This window comes from Brachyhypopomus gauderio, chromosome 6 (assembly GCF_052324685.1).
Source record: "Brachyhypopomus gauderio isolate BG-103 chromosome 6, BGAUD_0.2, whole genome shotgun sequence".
Taxonomy (NCBI): domain Eukaryota; kingdom Metazoa; phylum Chordata; class Actinopteri; order Gymnotiformes; family Hypopomidae; genus Brachyhypopomus; species Brachyhypopomus gauderio.
Window position 1 is genome coordinate 4,506,605 of NC_135216.1, and position 8,352 is coordinate 4,514,956.

General features: G+C 43.3%; 1 long non-coding RNA gene across 1 annotated transcript; it reads left to right on the forward strand.

Annotated features, from left to right (window-relative positions):
* Positions 1-304: 304 nt before the first annotated feature.
* LOC143516168 (uncharacterized) lies at positions 305-1,871 on the forward strand. Its single transcript, XR_013131584.1, has 3 exons — positions 305-468; positions 838-939; positions 1,457-1,871. It is a non-coding gene; the product is annotated as an uncharacterized LOC143516168 (long non-coding RNA).
* Positions 1,872-8,352: the final 6,481 nt, after the last annotated feature.

Sequence of the window (8,352 nt, forward strand, 5' to 3'; positions counted from 1 at the left end):
CCCAAACTTTTGAACGGTAGTGTACTCTTGAAACAACTCGAGACAATGAACCGGAGGTTCAACTTTCGACTCCTGCTAAATAAATCAGGGACTGACATAAAACATCTGGATAGAAACACAAGAAAAGAACCCGAAACAGGTCTGACAAGCATGCGTGGGCGGGGCCAGGATTGACACACTCACTAGAGTAACCACATTATTGGTCAGAGATATATCAGAAGACCAGTCCTCTGAGTGATGTTGCAATAGTACGTCATATTTGTGTCGTCACTCTAGGTAGTTTTGTATGAATAAATAGGGAAGCATTTCAGCAAGTCTTCCACGGTTGCAACAGGCATTCTGTCTCTCTGAGAAAAGTTTTACTGAGCCGAACGAACACATCACTACTGAAGCACGATGACTTCTGTACCTGGAGGATGGAGCAAATGGGTAGATGCTGATGAAGATGTGAAGGACCTCTGCCGTAAGGTTAGTGACATCATTTATTTTCTTTGCACTATGCTTGTTTAACTGAGTGATTAACCTTGAGTTATCAATTATTTAATTAAATATATATAATTTTAATGTGCATATTTTAATAGTTACTAAGTTACTGTTATTTATCTATCCCAATGGCCACAAAAAAACACATATTCCAAACTTCCACATCACTGCTGCATTGACTGTAGAAGTAAGATCTGTAGAAGGTGGACATAAAAGTATGAATATTAAGTACACATCAAGAAAGGAATTAAACAATGTAGAATAAGATAATGAATATAAAAGATAAAACATGACAATGCTCCAGTGTAGATTGTGACCTGACTTTATACTGTTTTTGGTTATGTTTGATTTCAGGTAAAGCATGCTGTTGAGGAGAAGACTAAACAGACCTTTACTATTTTTAACCCCCTGACATATCGAACCCAAATTGTAAGCGGACGGAATCTTGATATTGTGGTATGTGTAAATATATTAGTCACAAAATCCATTGCATTGCAAATTTTTCAGGTTTCTAAGATGTCAAGATTCATTTTGCTTCTCCAGTTTGTGCAGTAATGAATATACTATTTCTCAGTTTATTGTTCATCTAACAGCACTTGCCAAGCTATGTTACTGCTGTTATGGTGTTGAAAATGTGCAATAAACACAATGCCATTCCATATCACCGTGACAGCCATTTCACACCTAATATACCATATATCATTAGAAAGCTTAGCTACTTCCCTAAGTAAGTATTATAATACCTCCACTTGTGTCCAATAACTGGTTAATGTAATGTGACATGTATCTACACGTTATTGTAGACCAAGCAAGTGAAAACCTTGATTCGAATATGTGTTTGAGCTATCTTTAGAGAGGTTCTGTTGTACAATTAAGGAATAGTGGCCTTTGCCAACTATTCCTATATATTTCCTAGTTTTCTAAACTTAATATTTTTTTAATATCTATCTCTCTCTCTCTCTCTCTCTCTCAGTTGTATATCGGAAAACAGACATGTCTGGGTCTGCGTGTTTGGGAAGATGTTGCACCAGTTAAACTGAACGTGATTGCAACTGAGTTTTTTCCATTGCCCACTGTCAACTTGGACAAATTGCATTGATCCTGTGTATCTTCACCACAAATTATGAAAATGTATGTGACTTTAACTGTTTTGTCACGGCGGGCCCCCTGCTGGTCGCCCCGTTTACAGTGGCAGTTGTCTTGTTGTTGCGTTGTGTTTGTCCCATAGGTGGGCGGGGCCTATGATCCGCCTCACCTGATGGTCGATATATGTCATTGTCTATATATGTCTTGTCTTTGTACCAGTTGACTGCTGGATATTAATTCGGATCGTGTCACGGGTTTTTGGTTTTGTGCAATGTGTGCATTAAAACCTCCTTATCCTCTGAGACTTGGCATGATCACTTCCATTTTATTTTGCACTCCCTGCCCGTCACATATATGTCAAAAACCATATATTACATTTGTTTTACACACAACATGACAACATAACTATCTAGGATAGCAACAATCTGTGTGCCTCGAGGAGACCTCTTCTTGCTTCTACTTACACTGGATTTTCTCTGCAAATCCATAAATCACTCTCATTGACATATGGTACCTGGCACTAAATACTAGCATATCTCTAATCAAACAGAATATGTCTTCAACCTGTAATTACCTTATGGCTTCTACTTTTGCCTTGGCTAAGATTTTGTGGTAACTGCAGAGCCAGACAGATATTACAGGTACTGGCAAACGAGTCAAACATTGTGAAATAAGACAAGGTTCAGAAAAAGCCAAGCTAATAGATATAAATATATTAAATATAAAATAAATATACTCAATATAAAAAAGGTCAAGCAGCTGGTCTGAGATCAGAATGTTTACTGATTACTTGTAATCAGTTGTGATTACAACTGATTACTTGTAATGTTTAATAAATAAAGGATTACACAAGCATTTCCCTACCTTGCAATGTAAAATGAATAATGTCAGCTATATCAATCCACTGACTAACAGTGTATCATAATGAAAAATACATCTTAATCATTAAAACAACCCTGTTCTCTGCAAAATTATATGTTTTCATGACTAAAATTTAATTAGGAACACAATATGGTATGGGGGAATATTTTATGTCATATTTCATAAAAAACATGTTCTGTTTCTGTTAAGAAAAGAGATTTAGGCCCTGGTTGCCCACTAGATGTCACTGTGGCGTGTGATGATTCGAACGTTTCACAAGATCGAATCATTTTCCGAATCAATTGGTTCATTTGATTCAGTCTCCCAAAAGCCCAACTTTTGCCATCACTACAGGGTTGCCAACTCTCACGCATTGAGCGTGAGACACACGCATTTGACCGTTTTCACACGCTCTCACGCCACACTTCCGATATCTCACGCCGAAAAAAAAATCCAGTTTATTTGATTCAACATATATATGATTCACACATATATGATTCAATACGTTACTAGTTCGCTAGCTCTGGCGCCATCCACCGGCGATATAACACTGAATCTGTGTCCATTTTACGTTCGACACCCCCCCCCCCCCACAAGTGAACACACACACACACACACACAACCACACCCCTACACACGGACGTGGACTACGTGGACAAGGGGAGGGGTCCGGGGCTGTAGCGTGACACTCTCCCTAAAATAAATACAAGTAAAAAAACATACTCAACTTCACTTGATGTCTAGTTATTTAATTTACCTCTCTAATGACAGAACAATTCTTTGTTTATAGCTTATGCAGTTTGATTTCTCCCGATGTTTTGCACAAGTTTCAGTAGGATAACTCACACTGACTTGTTTTATTTTACTATGTGTTTCACTCATTTTAGCCACTAGAAGGCACCAAAATTCTATAGATTTTTCCTTAGTGGGAACTTGTTTGTTTGGTTGTTATATGTCTAGTCAGGGGCGATTTTAGGATCTGGTCTTTAGGGGTGCCCAGCCCCCAGTGCTCACAGAGGCACAATACCAAAGTATTGCGCAGGTGCAGAGCAAGTTTTTTGCATAATATAATATTTTTAAAATGTGTTGAGCCAGGGGGTGCTAAGCAAGTTCACGGTGGTGCTCTAGCACCACTAAAAATACCCTAGCCTCGCCCCTGTGTCTAGTTATGTATTTTTGTCATGAGGCATGTATCTAAGAAGTCAATCTAAGTGTATTGATTTCTGGTAAAAGCTCTGATGAACTTAAACAGGACTACATCTATTTCTATAAGCTACTCAGAATCTGCAATGTCAGCAAATTAAATGATCTTTAAAAAGAAAAACATACACAATCAGTTCTTCTGGATGTCAGTTTGTATCTCAAAAAGTAGATTAGGTAGGAGATGTTGAATGGATAAAAACTTGATGACTCACTTAAAGGGCTCCACAATATGGGCAGAAGACAATATTACGATTATATCATCATAAAATACATTTACATTTACATTTAGGGCATTTAGCAGACATTCATGTCCAGTGTGACTTACAAACTAATATACCTTCCATCATGTTAGAGATTGTTGATTGCTTGAATAAGCAGTAGTCAAAGACTGGCATACAAAACTGTCACTAAATCATGTGAACACCACATACCACTACAAAGGCCATACTGTGATGATGTTTGGAGTGATATAAGGTGTGATGTTTGGAGTGATAGAATGTGCACCCCAGCATGCAAATGTGTGAAGGTAAAGGATCTCCTGCTTCTCCAGGCTCCTGTTTGTATGTGTTTGATGCGCTGAGAGCAGACAGAACTACGGCCGCACACGGGTGAGAGAAGAGCCCTGCACCCCCTCGTAACGCACCCACGCCTGCCACATCTGTGGGCTCTGTAATGTCCAGCTAAATAAAGTCACTGCTCCCCCCCCCCTCCGTTTGAGTCCTCTGTTCATGGCTGTCTCTCTGCCATCGTCTCATTAGGCTGGAGCTCAGAGTGCCTTTCCTGGACCACAGGTTCACCGCCTACTTCCTCTCTCTGCCTGAGGAGATGAGGGTGCCTAAGGTGAGGAGAACTTTACTACGTTCAGAAACATTTCCAGAGCAGAGGTGGAACGCTGGGTTATAATCTGTAATAATCTGATGGTTTCTGCTGTGATCTACTCCTAGCTCAGCTCCTTGAATGGGTAACAGAGATCTGTGCCCTGAGGATGTTTTCACTGGTCTCTTTCATTAGTGATCTGGTTTTGAACAAACAAGCAAGTGGATGTTTTAAATATTAGTTTATACCATAAATGCACTCGTAAATATTGGTTATGCAATGTACAAACACAGAGGTCCATCAGTGTAAAGTTTATTTGAAATGGTGTAAAGTCTGTTGAACACATTTGCTGCAAGTGTTCACTTCTTCCTTCTACACGTTCCACCAGCTCTTGTATGAACATGGGATACGCATCCTGGCATGAGCAGAACATTTATTAAGTCTCGAAATTGTGGTTTGAAGACAATCATCTATTTATTATAAACGTATAAACTCGTTTTTTTTTATTTGTGTGACGCTCGGGCTGTCCCGAAGGATGAGACACGGAATCCTCTTGGACTGACGTCACGTTTGTTTTATTTATAACAATAGCGCTGTCTAGCGCACAGGCAACACTCACACTTGCACACAGACGTGTAAACATAGACAACGACGAGCACAGGACACTGCGCGAGCGCGCATTAAATAGACAAACCACATTAGCCCCACGTGATCACGAGACGATTCACAGGTGAGACTTATTAATCACACGACATAACCCCAACCACGAATCTCCACTGACGCAGACAAAGCACGTGGACAACGTTGACACACGCCCAAAAGGGAGGGGCCGGGTCCTCAACATGACAGACGCCCCCTCCAAGGGCACTACACGTCCCGGGGTGCCAACAGGACCGAGTGCCCCGAACCCACGACGATGGGCGGATCCGACGCGCTCAATCCTGCGTCTGGGAGGTGACTGCCCTTGGCGAAGCGTCCGTTACGAATCGCCTAGCACACCCTCCCTGGGAAGACGGGGGAAAAGACGTTAGACACACTCAACGGAACAGACACGAATACACACACCGGTACATTCACACACAGAGGAACAAACGGGATTAGGGGATTCGGCACACATACGGGAAGACTTACAAACACTGGTACACACACACACGACATAGGCGCCAGGCTGCGCGCCAGCAGGAGAGAGATGAGGAGAGAGAGGTCGGGAGCTACTGGTGCAGCAGGCGCTGCGGAGGGCGGTGCTCCTCCTGCCCTTGCTGCAGTCCCTCCACCGGACGCAGCGCGGCTGGCGGACGTGCCTGGCGCAGCGCGGCTGGCGGACGCGCCTGGCGGACGCGCCTGGCGCAGCGCGGCTGGCGGACCCTCCGGAGTCAGCCCTGGGCGCGGTCACTTCCATCTCCTCCGTCTCGCTACCCTGGCTCCAACTCATGGGCTGCTCCGGGCTGCCACCCCGGGAGCAGTCCATCTCCTCTTCTCCAGAGCGATCGGAGGACGACTTCCACCTTCCCTTCACCGTCTCAGCAGAGCATTCAGAGGGGGGCAGACCGTCCTCTTCCTCAGAGTAGAATTCGCTGTCCGTGCACTCTGAGACGCCCGAGTGCACGGACAGAGGACGATCTTCCTCCTCTTCCTCACCGTAATTGGCGGGGTATGCCGATTGCTCCGACTGAGGGTAGTCCCCAACCTCGACCTCCTCCCCCTCCTCTATGACGGAAGAGGAACCAACGGGCGGAGGGAGGTAGTCCTCTTCCTCGGACTCCTCCTCCTCCTCTGACCTGTAGTCGAGTGTGGACGCGTCTTCCAGCGACAGGGGGTAGGCTTCCTCTCCTTCCCCGCCGTAGTCAACGGTGGAAGCATCGCATAGTGACGGAGGGTATGACTCCTCCCCTTCGTCCTGCTCCTCCTCGGAGTCCCCCTCCCCAAACTCGTTCTCCGGGGTGGACTCGATAGCACCGCAGACGCAGGAGTCCACCCTCAGAGAAGAGCGGGCGCGGGACGGAGGGGAGTGTCGTTCCCTCCAAATCCTCACCGCGCCCTGGCGGAAGGTCTCCGCCAGCTCGGGGTCTCTCTCCTCTAGCCCCTGGGCTGTGGCCAGCTGGAGGGCGCACACTGGGTCTTTCTCCAGCTGTTCCTGCGTCGGGGTTCTCTCCTCCTCCCCAAGCTCACCCTCTAGTGGCGCGTCCGTCCCGTAGAATGCCGGGACGCTTACGCGGACAGGCGAGCTCTCCCGGGAAGACGAGGGGTGTCTCTCCTCCCACACCCGCACAGCTGACACTCGTTGTTTTTATCACCACATCCGTAGACCCTAACAAAATCATGACCCGTCTTAGCACTAGGGGTGTATTCAACTAAGGATTTTCATAGTCGAATCTGATTCGTCAGCTTTTCCCTTTAGTTGACTAATAGTCGAATCAGGTTTATTTATATTTTTTTTATTTAGAGCACCTTAAAACGGGATCCCGTTCTCATTCAGGACTTTTTTCCTCTTCAAAGTAAAAATCTAAAACACTCAGATAAATGAATAAACACGGTAGGTTGGCTTTATTCAGCTTTTATTTATTTTTTTTAAATGAAACGTTAGAGAACATTAGCAGTCAGTGCGCATTGCGCATATCGAACTGTCAGACAGGTACTGTGCAAAAATATTTTAAATAAAATATGCCTGCCTGAAAATAAAAAAATTGCCACACAACAGCAAAAAAATACAAGGAAAGGTTCTAGTAACGGGGTTTAAAATCAAACAACAACAAAAAATGTTTATAGGCCTACTTGCTGAGACGCACCACGACAAGACGACTGAAACAACAAACGTTTTTTTCGCCTTACACGTTTTAAATGGTATGCCATGTTGGTTGTTGTCGTGCGAAATGAAAGATGTTGATGACATAACTTGCACTTTAATTTGTTTGATTCATCTTTATGTTTTTCAAAATACTTTTGAAGTTTTTTAGTAGCCATTATAATCTCGGCAGATGCTGCTCGTATTCTGTAGCGTGTTCAGCTCCGCTCGTTTGGATTGTGCAACTGCAGGGTGTGATTTATTAATGTGTAGTAAGGAAGATGCCTATTGTTAATGCGCAAACATCATTTTAAAATATTTATTACCAGAAATTAGGATGATTTTATTTGACAAAAGGCTATATATAATGAAAACAAAGACATTTCATGTAACAACTAATGCTTAGCAGCATCCTTGGGCACCTCCATGCAGTTAGAATGGTACATTCGACTATGACGTTCATAGTCGACTAGGGGGTATAGTCGACTATAGTCGAATCAGCGACTATTGCAGGTCACCCCTACTTAGCACATTTCAGTTCAACGTCTCTGTGGTATCTCCAGCACCTCTCTCCTATACCCCGCCATAATGCAACATGGCACCCATGACCACTTCCTCATAGCCTTCTTCATAATCCTCTCCAGCCTATCCAATAATTTCTGTAATTCACCTCATGAGTCATTAGTGGCCATCTACTAAGTGGGAGCAAGCCAAACTGGAGATGCCACAATTTAAATACATCTTAACAGACAGATTGTCAAATAAACTGGGATACTGTCCCTAATATCCCCCATTTCTTTACGATTGGCTTTTCACAAATACCATGTTGTGTTTGTTAAAGAACTATTAAACCTTCAAGAGTGCAAGAAAATGGCTCTTGGGATTTCTAAATTGCTCTTGGGATATCACTCTATATTGCTTGGGGACTGCAAATATATTTGCCGAAAGTGATAAATTACCAATTCTTTTAAAATTGAATGATTTCTTTTAAAAATTATTTTCTGGCTTCCATCTTGAAATCTTGTACTTCTATTTGGGAAGTGTGTTTTTCCTGTTGGTATCTTTGTTGGCATGTGCAAGTCTCGCTTTTAACATTTATCATTCTGCTGAACACCTTTGAA